The sequence below is a fragment of the Phoca vitulina genome, unplaced genomic scaffold (assembly GCF_004348235.1).
Source record: "Phoca vitulina isolate PV1807 unplaced genomic scaffold, GSC_HSeal_1.0 scaffold5, whole genome shotgun sequence".
Classification (NCBI taxonomy): Eukaryota; Metazoa; Chordata; class Mammalia; order Carnivora; family Phocidae; genus Phoca; species Phoca vitulina.
Genome location: NW_022589708.1, coordinates 43,919,007 through 43,935,241, shown reverse-complemented (window position 1 = coordinate 43,935,241; position 16,235 = coordinate 43,919,007). Strand labels below are relative to the sequence as shown.

The 16,235-nt window shown below is 36.5% G+C and overlaps 1 non-coding gene and 1 pseudogene across 1 annotated transcript; one reads left to right on the top strand and one right to left on the bottom strand.

Annotated features, from left to right (window-relative positions):
* The first annotated feature begins 5,719 nt into the window (after window positions 1–5,719).
* LOC116631852 lies at window positions 5,720–5,926 on the top strand. Its single transcript, XR_004299295.1, has one exon. It is a non-coding gene; the product is annotated as a small nucleolar RNA U3 (small nucleolar RNA).
* A 1,537-nt stretch (window positions 5,927–7,463) lies between these two features.
* The window catches only part of LOC116631413, a 37,244-nt pseudogene continuing 28,472 nt past the window's right edge, over window positions 7,464–16,235 (bottom strand).

Below are 16,235 nucleotides of genomic sequence, written 5' to 3'. Positions count from 1 at the left end.
CACTTTAGTGTGTACTGGCAGTTTTTTAATGTTGTACTTCCCCATTCTTCAGCTCATAAATTACTGCATCTCCTATTTACATGCAATACAATCTTCAAGTCAAAATTTCATTAATGACATTTAGCTTTTTCTTGTTTTCCCTATTCTTAAATGACTTAGAATGGGTTTCTATTTCTTTCTTTTTTTTAAAGTTTTTATTTATTTATTTGAAAGAGAGATAGCAAGAGTCAGGAACACAAGCAGGGGGAGGGGAGAGGGAGAAGCAGGCTTCCTGCCGAGCAGGGAGCCCCATGTGGGACTTGATCCCAGGGCCCTGGGATCATGGGCTGAAGGCAGAGGCTTCCGACTGAGCCACCCAGGCACCCTATTTCTTTCATATAATAAACTTGGCTTAATATATAATTTTGTGATATCAATTTACCTTATAACTGTTAATAGACACTACACTTGTTGTACTGGGAAAGTCTGGGACAAACTTGGTTTTAATATCTTTTATAGAATATGAAATCGTGACATTCTGTGCTTCTCAAAGGAATGCACTATTACATTGAAGACACATGATGGTGTCCTAGGCATTATGTCACCCTAAAGGACAAACATAGCACTTCTCATCTTTAAGTGTCAAGATTACACAAAAGTGGTTTGGTTCTCTCTTAAAAAAAAAAAAAAAAAAAGGACACTTTTTAATATTAAAACACACATATATTATAAATCAGGATAGGAAAACTTCATGAAGTTTTATGGTAAAACAAGAAAAGTAATTTGAAAATTCATGTGTTACAGGTAGTTTACACTATATGCTTTAAACTCACTGGGGATATTTTTTCATTTCCACTGACATTAATGACATTCTGTTAAATATACTTGAGAAAATCACTTAGAGAAATTCTATATTCAAGTTACCAGATGTGTTTCTTTTCCTTTCCATTTTTCATTACAATTTTTGGAATTGCATGTATCAGAATTTATATTAGTCTTCCTTGTACTGTCAAACTGTTTTATGCTAAGGTAAAGTTTGGGCAAAAGGGTTGAGAGGAGTAGTATACCAAGCAAGACAGAGCTGTATCAGAATTAAGGATTTATCACATTCCAATTGAAGGGATTGGTGATTTGGGAAGTATAAAAAATTTTCCGGACTCTACATATATATCTATGCATGCATATCTATGCATTGACATACATTCACAAATCCAACTGGGGTAAGATCTAATACTTACTTGGTGCTTACTATGTGTTTGGCATTCTTCTGAGGATACATTTATTCATTTATTTACTCATTTATTCATTATTTATTCCAGATATGTACAAATTTGTCCTTAAATATACTTAAATTTATCTTAAATATACTTTTAGCATTTCACCTATCATTAAATATTCCTGTATATTATTGTTTTAATCTGCATAGTATTCCACATAGTGAAATATTTTTTCACAATTTCTCTGTCCTTGCATTTTTAGGTTCTCTCCAGCTTTTAATTACTGTAAATATCATTCAGTAGTTATAATAGTAGCATCATATATATATCTTGCCGCTCACCTCTGCCTTTGTTCTTAACACAAATTATTAGAAGTGAATTACTGAGTCAATACGTATGATTACTTTTAATGATAATGATACACTTTTTTCTTCAGGAAAATATACCAATTTACAGCTGAAAAAAATATTTTATTGGAATCATTGTTTCTCTAGACCCTAATTAACAGTATTCTAGCCCTTTAAAACATCTTTGCTAATTTCAAAAGCTAATATTCTAGAGATACTGGGTAGGTTCTCATAAGAGAAAACCAGCTCTTCCCAAGCCCAGAAGCGGAAGCCTGATGTATCACATGGTCATGCAACTCTGGATATGGCTGAAGGGAGTGGGGCTGTGAGGCAACTGGCTCAACACAAGTTGTATTCATCAGATTTTCTTTCAGTAACTAAAACTGAGACATGAAAACTATGTGACATAAAGGGAAAATCTAAGCCAGCTATCATTACAGACCATGAATTAATATTACAGTTTTATGAAAGTCATAATTGGCCATGTACAGTAAGATAAGTAGAAAAGTGCATCTTCAGAAAAACACTGAAGTAGATGCACTTTGAGAAAGAGCAAAAGAGAATGTGAAGTTCCAGGAGGATACAGAAAGACAAAGGGAGCGACCAATTGATGTTTTACTACTTATGTGGATCCTGGATAGTCTTCCTAATAATGAGTTCCATGATATTATTCTGTATCATTTATTTTGTATTTTTTTTTTATTTTTTGCTTGCCACAAGTGTACCTGCTCTCTGTCACCATACAACACTATTACAATATCATTGATTATATTCCCTATGCTATACCTTTTATTCTCCTGACATATTCATTCCACAACTGGAAGCCTATACCTCCCATTCCCCTTCACCCATTTTGACCATCCCCCCACCCCCATCCCCTCTGACAGCTGCCAGTGTGTTCTCTGTATTTACAGATTTGATTCTGCTTTTTGTTTGTTTATTCGTTTTGTTCTTTAGATCCCATATATGATTGAAATCATATATTTGTCTTTCTCATCTGAAGTATTTCCCATAGCCTAATACCCTCTAGGTCCATCCATGTTGTCTCAAGTGGCAAAATTTCATTCTTTTTTATGGTTGCATAATCTTCCATTGTGTGTGTGTGTGTGTGTGTATGTGTGTGTGTGTGTGTGTGTGTGACATCTTCCTCATCTGTTTGTCTATCAGTAGACACTTAGGTTGCTTCCATATCTTGGCTATTATAAATAATTTTGCAGTAAACATAGGGGTGCATATATCTTTTCAAATTAGTATTTTTGTTTTCTTTCACCAAATATCCAGTAGTAGAATTATTGGATCATATGGTATTTTTATTTTTAATGTTTTTAAGTAACCTCCATAGTATTTTCCACAGTAGCTGTACCAATTTACATTCCCACCAACAGTGTATGAGGGTTCTTTTTTTTCCACATTCTTGCCAACTCTTGTTATTTCTTACCTTTTTGATTTTAGCCATTAAAGCAAGTGTAGGTAGTATCTCAGTGTGGTTTTGATTTGCATTTTCCTGATAATTAATGATGCTGAGCATCTTTTCATGTGTCTGTTGACCATTTATATATCTTTGGAAAAACATCTATTGAAGTCCTCTGTCCATTTTTTATCATATTGTTTATTTTTTGTTGTTGAGTTATAAGTTCTTTATATATTTTGGATATTAACCCCTTACCTGGTATATCATTTGCAAACATCTTCTCCCATTCAGTAGGTTGCCTTTTGTTTTGTTGTTGGTTTTCTTCACTGTGCAAAAGCTTTTTATTGTGGCATAGCCCCAGTAGTTTCTTTTTGCTTTTATTTCCCTTGCCTGGGAGGCATATTTTAAAAAAGTATTTCTATGACTGATGTCAAAGAAATTACCACCTGTATTCTCTTCTAGGATTTTTATGGTTCAGGTCTCACATTTAGGTCTTTAATCTATTTTGAGTTTATTTTTGTGTATGGTGTAAGAAAGTGGACCAGTTTCATTCTTTTGCACATAGCTGTTCAGTTTTCCCAGCACCATTTGTTGAAGAGACTGTCTTTTCCCCATTGAATATTCTTGCCTCCCTTACCATAGATTAATTGGCTGTGTAAGTGTGGGTTTTTTGCTGGGCTCTCTTTTCTGTTTTACTGATAATGTGTCTTTTTTGTGTGTGCCAGTATACTGTGTTGATTACAACAGCTTTATAGTATATCTTGAAATCTGGAATTGTGATACCTCCCTTTGTTCTTCTTTCCCAAGATTGCTTTGGCTATTCAGAGTCTTTTTAGTCCCATTGTAGTATTTGTTCTGGTTCTATGAAAAATACTGTTGGTCTTTTGTTAGGGATTGCATTAAATCTGTAGATTGCTTTGGGTAATATGGACATTTTAACAATATCAATTATTCCAATCCATGAGCATGGAATATCTTTCCATTTTTCTGTGTTATCTTTAGTTTCTCTCATCAGTGTGTTATTGTTTTCAGAATACAGCTCTTTCATCTCCTTTGGTAAGGTTATTCTGAGGTATCTTATTCTTTTTAAAAGGTGCAATAGTAAATGGAATTTTTTTCTTAATTTCTCTTTCTGCTACTTTGCTATTAGTATATAGAAATGCTACCAATTTCTGGGTATTAATTTTATATCTTGCAACTTAATTGAATTCATTTATTACTCCTAATAGTTTTTTGATTGAGTCTTCAAGATTTTCTATATATAGTATCATGTCATCTGTAAATAGTGACAGTTTAGCCTTTTCCTTACCAATATGGATGCCTTTTATTTCTTATTCTTGCCTCATTGCTGTGGCTAAGACTTCAAGTATGATGTTGAATAAAAGTGACAGGAATGGACATTCTTGTCTCGTTCCTGATCTTAGAAGGAAGTTCTCAGTTTTTCAACATTGAGTATGATGTCAGCTGTGGATGTTTCATATGTGGCCTTTATTATGTTGAGATATGTTCCCTCTGAACCTACATTGTTGAGAGTTCTTATCATGAATGGATGTTGAATCTTCTCAAATGCTTTTTCTGCATCTGTCGAGATGATCACATGATTTTTATCCTTTGTTTTGTTGCTGTGATGTATCACATTGATTGATTTGCAAATATTGAACCACATTTGCATCCCTGGAATAAATCTCACTTGATCATGACGAATGATCCTTTTAATGTATTGTTGAGTGTGGGTTGCTAATATGTTGTTTAGTATTTTTGCATCTATGTTCATCAGGGATATTGGCCAGTAGTTTTCTTTTTCTGTGGTGTCTTTGGCTGGCTTTGGTATCAGGGTAATGCTGGCCCTAGAGGGCGCATTTGGCAGGTTTCCTTTCTCTTCTGTTTTTTGGAATAGTTTGAGTAGAATAGATATTAATTTGTCTTTAAATGTTTGGTAGAATTCACCTGTAAATTTATCTGGTCCTGGACTTATATTTTTGGTAGTTTTGATTACTGATTCAATTTCATTACTAGTAATCAGTCTGTTCAGATTTTCTATTTCTTCCTGCTTTAGTTTTGGGAGATTATATGTTTCTAGGAATTCATTTCTTCTAGATTGTCTAATTTGTTGGCATAGTTTTTTTGTAGTATTCTCTCATAATTCTTTATATTTCTGTGGTGACAGTTGTTACTTCTCTTTCACTTCTGACTTTATTTACTTGAGCTCTTTCTCTTTTTTTCTTGATGTGTCTGGCTAAGGGGTTATCAATTTTATCTTTTCAAAGAACCAGCTCTTGATTTCATTGATTTTTCATTTTTTAAATATCCATGTCATTTATTTCTGCTCCGATCTATATTATTTCCTTCCTCCTACTCATGTTGGGTTTTGTTGTTCTTCTTTTTCTAGTTCCTTAGGTGTAAGGTCAGATTGTTTATTTGAACTTTTTCCTTTTTCTTGGGGTAGGCCTGTATCACTGTGTCCTTTTTTATTGAGCTTATGAACAGCCTGTGTTTTAACCTTTGATATAGTGATGTTCTTTAAGACATATTTATTAACAGATAAAGTGGGGAGGCAAGGAGAGGTTATTTGACCTAGATCTCTAATCAGTATTATCAGCAATCATGTTACTTATGTGAACTAATACAACCATTTGCTGGGCAATCTAGGATTTCCTAGGTTCTAGATGAACATATTAGAGTTGCTGTAACCACCATTCCAGAGAAACAGAAGGATCTGGGTAGAGTCCCTTGTGGGAAAGGTAGTATCACTGAAATGCTGTGGATGGACTGTTAGAGAGAGAGGTCAGGGCCAAGCTGTTCAGATATCTTTGAAAGATATCTTTTTGAAAGGACTGCAAGGAGGAGGTTCAGTGTTCTCTCCTGAGCATGAAGCTGGCTTTAGCTGTTGCTTCCACAACTGCCTATTGCCATTGATGATTGTTCTTTTCTTCCTTTGGGGGAGTAAGAGGAGAGGACACAGTCTGAGTGGTTTCTGTTGAAAAAAAAGAAAAGAAAAAAAGAAAGAATGGAAAGATGAGCTAGCTGTTAATTAGGTATCACCATGCTAACAGAAATAGAAATGGGGGTTGTCTTGAGCCTGTCAGTGGAGCAGTTTCTGGAGATAACAATGATGATAAAATATTTTTTGAGAGAATGTGCCCACTGCCCATCAGGTTTTGTTGCTCATTGCAAAAAACATAGGATGTCAAGGAGCCTAGCCTTCTAGTTTTGTGTTCTATATATCTGTATGCATTTTAGTAAGCCAGTTAACTTTCTTATAAATTATTTTCTTCCTTTATTTAATTGGGAGAAAAATATCTGATCTCCCTACTTTACAAATTCATTTATTAGAAAAAGAAAATAAAGGATCTGAAAATGTTCTAAAAACTTAAAGCACTATTGTCACTGATATATTGTTATATGGGAGAGACCATCTTGTTGAAATTTGACCACTGTTACTAAATGGTCTAACACTGGAGTTCACAGTAAATCCTACGCAATTCATTCTGAAAAGGTTAGGAGAATACTGATGAGTGCTTCTTGTTGAGCTTGGAAGTTAATAACACACTAAAACCTACTATTAACACTCCAAAAATTGCAAAACATGTATACTTGGCAATAGATTTTGGCCAGTTGACATTCAGTTATTTTCAACTGGCTGAACATGGCTAAATTTTTAACTTCATATTTTTTTTAAATTAAAAACCTTTTTGAATGTTTTTAATCAAGATCATAGTTAGTCTTTTATTTCAACTAGTCTAATTAGCCAATGGAGCATGCTCTAGCGGTAGGCTGAAGGAAAAGGTAACAAAATAATAAGAAGGTGAAAATGTATTTCCTAGCAATTAGTGCATCAGATATTTTAGTCCTCACCAGATACTTTTAGACATTCATGTCTGAATGACTATTTTAGATTAATAATTACTTCATTTTTTTATTATCTTGACATTAAACAGATTATTTTTCAAGATGATTTGCATTATGTCTTGATGACAATGCAACTAGTTCAAAGTATGTTAGTGTTATTCTGATCTTACAGTTGCTATAAAATATAATTTAATATGATTCTGTATTGAATTAGTATATGTTTTTGATTCATAAAATAATTCTAAGAACAATTATGTGAAAGTGAAAAGGCTTAATTTTTCAAGGAATGCTAATGAACATGGCTATTAGCTAAATTCTTGCTTCAAAACCTGTATAGCAGTATTAAATCATGGTTAGAAACTTAAAATAATATTTGTACTAATAAGCATGTAGTAAGTTTTATACATTATAAATTTCATTCTAATAATAAAAATCATTTAAATGATTTGTGTGGAGTCCCTTCTTCCTTTTTCTTTCTTTCTTTCTTTTTAATAAAGGCCTTTTGTTTTTTCTATACCTTTACAGATACAACTGACAACACTCTTGAACCCATGGAGAACTGTGGTCACACCCACATCTGCTGTGGGGCATCTACTGAGAAGCTGAAGTGTCATGACACAGGTGGCCAGGCCCCACCCAGGACAAAATTCTACTCTGCAATCAGGATGTCGCCTTCTTGTAGGTAATATAAAGATGCTGAGTCACAGGCTGGGTAGGGTTGCCGTGGAAACGGTCTGTTCAAGTTTGCCTTCAGCCTGAATTTTTAGGTAATCGGATCCACATGGGGCTCCTTGGCAAGGACAGCCTGGTAATGGAGTGGGACACCATGCACAGCTCCTGCTGGTTCACTTTGCCCTCCACCTCCACAATACCTGCGTTCTGGGTGCTAAGGCCATCTTGTTGGTGTCAGGCTTCAGGTGGATGATTTATGTATGATTTATGTGTCAGGGTGGAAGATGTCAAACCAGAATTTCCACATGGACTGACTCACATGGGAGATGTGTACCTCTTCTAGGTACTAGAAGTTTGTGGCATCGGGTTGGTCCTGGTGGATCTGGCATCCAGATACTCAGCATCTGGGATGGTGGTTCCACCACTGGGTTCATCTTGGGAGGTTTGCAGCTGGGGGCAGCAGGCTGCTCAGATAGGTACTTACTTAAGTGACTCCAGCTTCTCCTGAAGCTTGTGCACCTGGCTGTTAGATAGGCTGATCCTCTGCCACAGGGTCTTCAGCTCATCATTCTCAACCTGCTCTTGCAGGCAGCACACCTGGCTCTTATTCTGCTGGAAAAAGCAAGAGGAGTGCAGCAAGTTGATGAGTATGCAGGCCCCCATGCTGACAGGATGATCTTGGTGGTGGACATGGGACTGGCCATTGCTCATGTGCTCATTCTGCACAGTTTCCATGGCTGACTTCAGGGTGACATCTTTCAGAGGGGCAGAGGGGCTCTTGGAGGGCCTCTGGGACATTGCTATGGGCAGCAACTCAGGGGGCTCTGAGCCAATCACTTGTCAGGCTAATCCTGCTGCAGCCAGTCTCTATGTCTTTAAGTCAACAGGCTCTGAGTGTGCTTGGAGAATGAAGTAAGCTAATAAATTTGTATGCCCCAGATCCTGGGAGCAGGTAAAGTCACCCATAGAAATGGCACTCTAATCTACCAGGCCCCCTCCCGGGGAGGTGATGTTCTCACTGCCACATATACAGAAGATGCATTTGCTTCTCCTTGGCTGCCTGACTCTGTGGTGTCTAGTCTCCTGGAGTTACTTCCAGAGGCTGTTGTGCCTGCTCCTGACTGGTGACCTCCTGGGCTGCCCTGGGTGCAATGCTCAGTCCCTTCCCCTTAACATAGATTGTTTCAAATGTCTTTTCATATAATCTCCCATTACATTTTACTGTTGTTGTAATCTAATGTTTCATTTTGAAATAATTTAAAAATTTGTTCTAGAAGTACTATTAATTCTGCATGAAGTACCTAGATTCTTTTCTATAAAGCTCTTATAAGGATACTTATATATAATTAATATCAAAATTATAGTCATTTCCTATTACCCTTTTAATCAACATCATCCATAATACAAAAAAAGTAAGACCTAATTCTACAGTTAAAATCCTCAGTTTAGTTGGAAGGCTGCATCTTGCCATGAATTTAAATAGATGTGGAATTAAAAAAAAGTGCCTGGGTGGCCTCAGTCGTTAAGCATCTGCCTTTGGCTCAGGTCATGGTCCCAGGGTCCTGGGATCAAGCCCCGCATCGGGCTCCCTGCTCCGTGGGAAGCCTGCTTCTCCTTGTCCCACTCCCCCTGCTTGTGTTCCCTCTCTCGTGTGTCTCTCTCTGTCAAATAAATAAAATCTTAAAAAAAAAAAAAAAAGATAAAACTAATTACCAACAAGAGTGAAAATATTTTAATTGGAAATTGTCATAAAGCCATGTACATTTCAGTGCTTTCCTCCCTCCTCCACATCTAGCAAAACTCAGAAAGTGAGTCATGAAGAAGACTAAAATATCAGGCTAAATCATTTCAAAAGAGAGGATTTTTTCCTCAGTGACTTAGTAAAATTTTTATAATATTTGCATTTTAACTGATAAATTAAGTTTTATTCTTTGGAATTTTTAACATCAAATAAAAAAATAAAACATTAACTAGATGATTATAGACTCTGGGAAGTTGCTTACATATATTAGTGTTAGAGTTAGTTATTCAGAATGCAGTGGAACCTCCATTGAAAATTTTTCCTCAGAGGAATTACCTTATAAGTTCTGTGATTTTATAAGATGGTTCTGGCCTGTGCTGAGAAGGGTGGTTTGGTTGGGGAAGACTTTGAAGGGAAGGAAATACATGTGATAGCCTCAGCAGTCTAGTCAAGAAATATTAAGGTTTAACTCCAATAGGGTAATGATGATTTAAGTTGATAGTAAAAGTAGTACAAAAGAAAATGTAAAAGGACTTACCTACCAATTGATTTGGTAGAGTAAATAATGAGACTATTTTTTTTCTCCAGTGATATTAGAAGGATACCCAAAGTATAACCAAGATAAGTAAAACAGGCTTGAAAGTGGATCAAGTGGGAGGAAATAATTATTTAGTGGATAAAAATGGAGGCATTGCCAATGTGCAAGATGATAAATAAAAGTATTTGAAGTCATGGTATTAAATAAATTTGGGATTGAATAGAGAGGATAAGTGAGAAGACCTAAAACTGTTTAGAGTTAGAATAAAATTAAAACAGCATGTAGAAAGATAGCAAAGAGCAGAACCCTGCAGATGACGGTGACTTTGGAGACAGAGGAAAAGGATGGAAAATTGAGGAAAGATAATGTGATTTGTTTAGAGGTAGGCTGAACTTGAAATAATTGTAGTGGATATTTGAAGATTTAGTGGGAACATGTTGGTATGTCAGATTAAAGGAGAGAGGAGATGATAACACAATAGGAGCAAGAGGAGTAGATTACTTCCTTGAAGAGTTTGGAAGAGAAAATATAGAGGCCTTTTAAGGTGTACTGCCCTTCTTGCTGCTTCATTCTGTTTAGGTTGAGGTTAACGTGTGTTCAGCAGAAAGGACAAAACTGTGAGGAGGAAACACTGACAGTCTGAGGAGTGGAGAGTGGAAGTACAGGCCATGTGTAGCATTCAGAGCACACAGAGGTCTTAGAAAGGACTTCCATAGCAAAGCTGCCAGGTTTGGGTTTAATCCTTTCAAATTTGTTAGGGCTGGGTCACAAACTATATAAAGAAGACAGAATGGAAGAGGTGCTGCCCATCCTCTCTTCATAACTTCAAGTCTACTCTCCCTTGTCTGCGTCCTCCCTGTTGGAGAAGGGCAGGGACGGATTACTCATATGGACTGCCTCTGTGGGCCAGTGGGAAGCACTAGCAGGAGATGTCTGCAGGTTGGGAGGAGTGAGATGGGCTGTTGATTGCCTGGCTCCCTGCTTGCTGGTGTGCAATCAGTTGGCCAAATTCCCCCCAAGCCAGCCTTGGTCTGGCTACCCTCTTCAGGCACTTAACTCTGAATTCTGGATACTCTAAGATCATGGGGTTGTGAAGGCCCAGAACAGTTGACAACAGAATATGCACAAGCCCTCCTACCCACTTCTCTTTAGGAAATGATTCCCCTACTAATCTTTCCTCACATTATCCAATTTTGAATGTGTCATCTGTTTCATCTAATATCATAATTGATAAAGGTAGTGCTCAAGATTAGAAAAAATAAGAGGAAGGAACAGCAAATCTGCAAAATCTCTTGAGTACAGTGAGTCAGAGTATGGATTCTGGGTGAGAAGAATATAGGAGAGGAAAGTTTTGTTTAAGAAAACTTGTCAGAAATCAGGTCTTTGGATGGTATCTAGGCTATTCTTCATAAAAATTCTGTCATCTTGTAACCTTTATGTATATTCACATAATTCTCGACTTAGAACTTGGTTTTTGAGACTTACATGATCATACGTGGTTTAAAAAAACAAGAGTCACAAACCTCCCATGGTTTGCATAGCCCTGACAGAAAGGGGTTATAAAATTTAAAGAAAATAAAACACCCAAGACAAAGGGCTGATATCCAAGATCTGTAAAGAACTTCTCAAACTCAACACCCAAAAAACAAATAAGTCAAAAAAAGGGCAGAAGACATGAATAGACACTTCTCAAAAGAAGACATACAAATGGCTAACAGACACATGAAAAAATGTTCATCATCCTTAGCCATCAGGGAAATTCAGATCAAAACCACGTTGAGATACCACCTTACACCAGTTAGAATGGCAAAAATTGACAAGGCAAGAAACAACAAATGTTGGAGAGGGTGCGAAGAAAGGGGAACCCTCTTACACTGTTGGTGGGAATGCAAGTTGGTACAGCCACTTTGGAAAACTGTGGGAATTCCTCAAAAAATGAAAAATAGAGCGACCCTATGACCCAGCAATTGCACTACTGGGTATTTACCCCAAAGACACAGATGTAGTGAAAAGAAGGGCCATATGCACCCCAATGTTCATAGCAGCAATGTCCGCAATAGCCAAACTGTGGAAAGAGCCGAGATGCCCTTCAGTAGATGAATGGATAAAGAAGATGTGGTCCATATATACAATGGAATATTACTCAGCCATCAGAAAGGATAAATACCCAACATTTGCATCAACATGGATGGGACTGGAGGAGATTATACTAAGTGAAATAAGTCAAGCAGAGACAGTCAATTATCATATTGATATGATATCTGGTTTCACTTATTTGTGGAACATAAGGAATAGCATGGAGGACATTAGGAGAAGGAAGGGAAAAATGAAGGGGGGGAATCAGAGGAGGAGATGAACCATAGAGACTATGGACTCCAAGAAACAAACTGAGGGTTTTAAAGGGTGGGAGCATGGGGGGATGGGTTAGCCTGCTGGTGATAATACGTATTAAGGAGGGCACGTATTGCATGGAGCACTGGGTGTTATATGCAAACAATGAATCATGGAACACTACATCAAAAACTAATGACGTACTATATGGTGACTAACATAACATAACAATAAAAAAATAAAAATAAATAAAAAATAAATAAATAAATAAAATAAAACACTCCTAGCCTAGAAACCATTTCCTTCTGTCATAGAGATTTTTACTCTATTGTGGGTTTTGGCCAAATTATCATAAATTGCATCACCTTTGAACCAGGCTATAATTATATAGTCATTAAGCAAATATTTACCAAGTACAGTTGTGGCTTTGGAGATAGTAGAAAATAAGACAGAAAATGTCCCTATACCTGTGAGCCTTTTAGTCTACTGAGAGAAAGAGAGAACAAATAGTAAATGGATAAATAAGGTAATTTTAGCTAGTGTTGAATTCTACAAAGAAAAGAACCCAGGGCAATATGATGGTTAAAGAACATTTTGCTAACACCAGAGCTGAGGTCTAAAGGAAAATAAAGTATGAACCATGCACACATCCTGTGCTTTAAGAAAAGAGAAGTGCTCACACAAAATGCTATGACAAGAAGATTTTGGTGTGCTAGAGAAGCAAGAAGGTCGTTTTGGCCAGAGCACTAAACATTAGGAGACAGGTACAGAAAAGCAGTCTGGGGACAGATCACCATGACCTTCTAAGTCTTGGTAAGGGGTTATTTATTCTAAATGTACAGGAAGCTCCTGAAGAGTTCAAGTGTAGTGGTGACATCATTTTGTTTTAATTTTTAAACGTATTTCTCCTGCTACTCTGGGAAGCACAGATTGTAGGCAGACGAGCAGAAGCAGAGACCCACTGAAGTTATTTGCAATACTATCAGTAATAATGATATTTGAATGTTTACACTTGCAAAGCATAGCGTTATCTCATTTAACTGCAAAATAGCCTATTTTTATTTATTTATTTATTTATTTGAGAGAGAGAGCGAGATTGAGGAGGGCCAGAGGGAAAGGGAGAGAGAATCTCAAGCAAACTCTGCTGTGAGCCCGGAGCCCAATGCAGAGCTTAATCTCATGACCCTAAGATCATGACCTGAACTGAAACCAAGAGTTGGACGGTCAACTGACTCCACCACCCAGATGCCCCAAAACAGCCTATGTTTTAAGTTACTATCATTGCAGTTTGTAAATGAAGCCATGCACAGGCACTAACCTTTTTGAGATTGGCTGTAGCAACTTTTTACTAGATATGTCTTCTGAGACAAGGGAAACAAAAGCAAAATTGAACTATTGGGACTACATCCAGACAAAAAGCTCCTGCACAGTGAAGGTAACAATCAACAAAATTAAAAGGCAACCTTTGGAATGGGAGAATCTAATAAAGAGTTAAATCCAAAATCTATGAACATATGTAATAAAGAGTTAAATCCAAAATCTATGAAGAACTTATCAAACTCAACACCCAAAAATCCAATAACCCAATTAAAAAATGGGCAAAAGACATGGATAGACATTTTTCCAAAGAAAACATACAGATGGCCAACAGACACATGAAAGATGCTCAATATCACTTATCTTCAAGGAAATACAAATCAAAACTATGATGAGATATTATCTCACACCTGTCAGAATGGCTAAAATTAACAACACAAGAAACAATAGGTGTAGGGGAGGATGTGGAGAAAGGGCTCTTACACCACTGGTGGGAATGCAAACTGGTGCAGCTGCTCTGGAAATCAGCATGGAGGTTCCTCTAAAAGTTAAAAATAGAATTACCCTAAGATCCAGCAATTGCACTACTAGGTATTTACCCAAAGGATACAAAAATACTTATTCAAAGAGGCACATGCACCCTGATATTTATAGCAGTATTATACACAATGACCAAATTATGGAAGCAGCCCAAATGTCCATCAACTAATGAATGGATAAAGAAGAGATGGTTATTTTATATATATATATATATAGTAGTATATATATATATATTATTGTATATATTATTATATATATAATGGAATATTGCTCAGCCATAAAAAAGATTGAAATCTTGCCATTTGCAACAATGTAGATTGAGCTAGAGAGTATTATGCTAAGTGAAATAAGTCAGTAAGAGAAAGACAAATACCGAGTTCACTCATATGTGGAACTTGAGAAACATGTCAGATGAACATAGGGGGGACAAAAGAGAGGGGCAAACCATATGAGAGACTTTTAACCATAGAGAACAAACTGAGGGTTTCTGGAAGGGAGGTGGGTGGCAGGGGGTGGAGGGAATGGGTTAAATGGGTGATGGGGATTAAGGAGGGCACTTGTGATGAGCACTGGGTGTTGTATGTAAGTGATGAACCACTAAATGCTACACCTGAAACTAATATTACACTGTATGTTAACTAACTGGAATTTAACTAAAAACTTGAAAAAATAAAAGGAAATGAAGCCATGGAGGTACAGAGGAACTAAGCAAGTCCCTCTACATCATAAAGTTAGCATGCGATGGAGCCCAAGAAACACCAAATACCCAGACGCCACAGCCTTTTTCACACCACCACACTGTGCTCATAATTTGAATTTATATTTATTAGAGTTGGCTATAACCGAATTGACAATATTAAAGTCTTCAAAAGTAACCTTCTTATGTGAAAACCAGTGTTGGTGAAAAATGCTAGAGATAGAAAATGCTAACATTTACAGCAATGAAGCATGAGATGAGACAGTGAATAATCAAACCTTAAAATTTTCAGGACAAGCTGTTTCTTTATGAAAGCTTTCCCTTATCTATATTTTAGCCAGCATTTATATATCTCACCTCTGTTTTCCTTGCAAACATCTATTTTAAACCATATATGCATACAGAATGCTAGATTATTTGAAGTTTCAGTGATCTCATCTTAAAAGCTTAGAGAGTCCAATATAGACATTCCCCACATAAAAAGATTAAAATATAACTTTACTCCAGTGACTCTTCAGCCAAGAATTTTTCTTTTTAAAGCACTTCCAAAAATAAAATTTGGATGAAGCTTACAAAGCATACTTGTTCTGGTAACATAAATGGCAAGTGAAAAAGGGGTGGTGAATGACTAACAACAAGTTCATTAAAGATGACAATATGTAGTTTAGTCCCTTCTGGCCAAGAAAAACGCCTCCAGACAAAGTGATAATGACCCAGAAATAGCTGAGTGCTCAGAAGCTGGCAGATACACATAATACAAGTTAACTACAGGACCTACAATCTGTCCATTTGCTTTGGCCCTTCCAAACCTCATAGTGTGAATCTGTGCACAAGTGATTTGGACAAGGTGGGTAAGTACTATGGAGATGACCAAGATTGGTGCTAATGTTCCAGCCCTTACTTAGGAAGTAGATGCCAGTGAGTTTCTCTGAAATGTTGTCTGACGAGATTTACCAAGCTTTTTTTTTTTTTTTTGAAACATAAATGAAATGAGAAAAAAATAGATATTCACATTTTTAACATAAATATACCTCAAGACTGGGGGCACCTGGGTGGCTCAGTTGGTTAAGCGCCTGCCTTTGGCTCAGGTCATGATCTCAGGGTCCTGGGATCCAGCTCCACATAGCATTGGGCTCTCTACTCAGCAGGGAGCCTGCTTCTCCCTCTCCCTTTGCCCCTCTCCCTGCTCTCTCTCTCTCTATCAAATGATAATCTTTAATTAATTAATAATTTCTATTTAAATTTTCTTTAATTAATTTTTTAATTAATAATAAAATCTTTAAAAAATATATACTCAAGATTGGATACAAGAGCATCTTTAATGTTCAGAAAAGTAAAAGTCTGTCTGCAACTCTTTTAAGTAAGTGTTCATTTAAAATGGTAGTAATGTAGCTAAAGAATTTCTGACTAATACAAAACTTGTAACAATTTTATTGACCAAGTCCTAGAAATTTATATTGGCCTTTAACAAAATATCTTCTAGCAGTTCTTCATACATTTGACAGATAGTTTTTATTTCCCTCTGTTATGCCTCCACTTTAGAAGCCACAAGACAATTATAAAATGTCATCAAGATTGAAGAGCAAGATAAGTTCT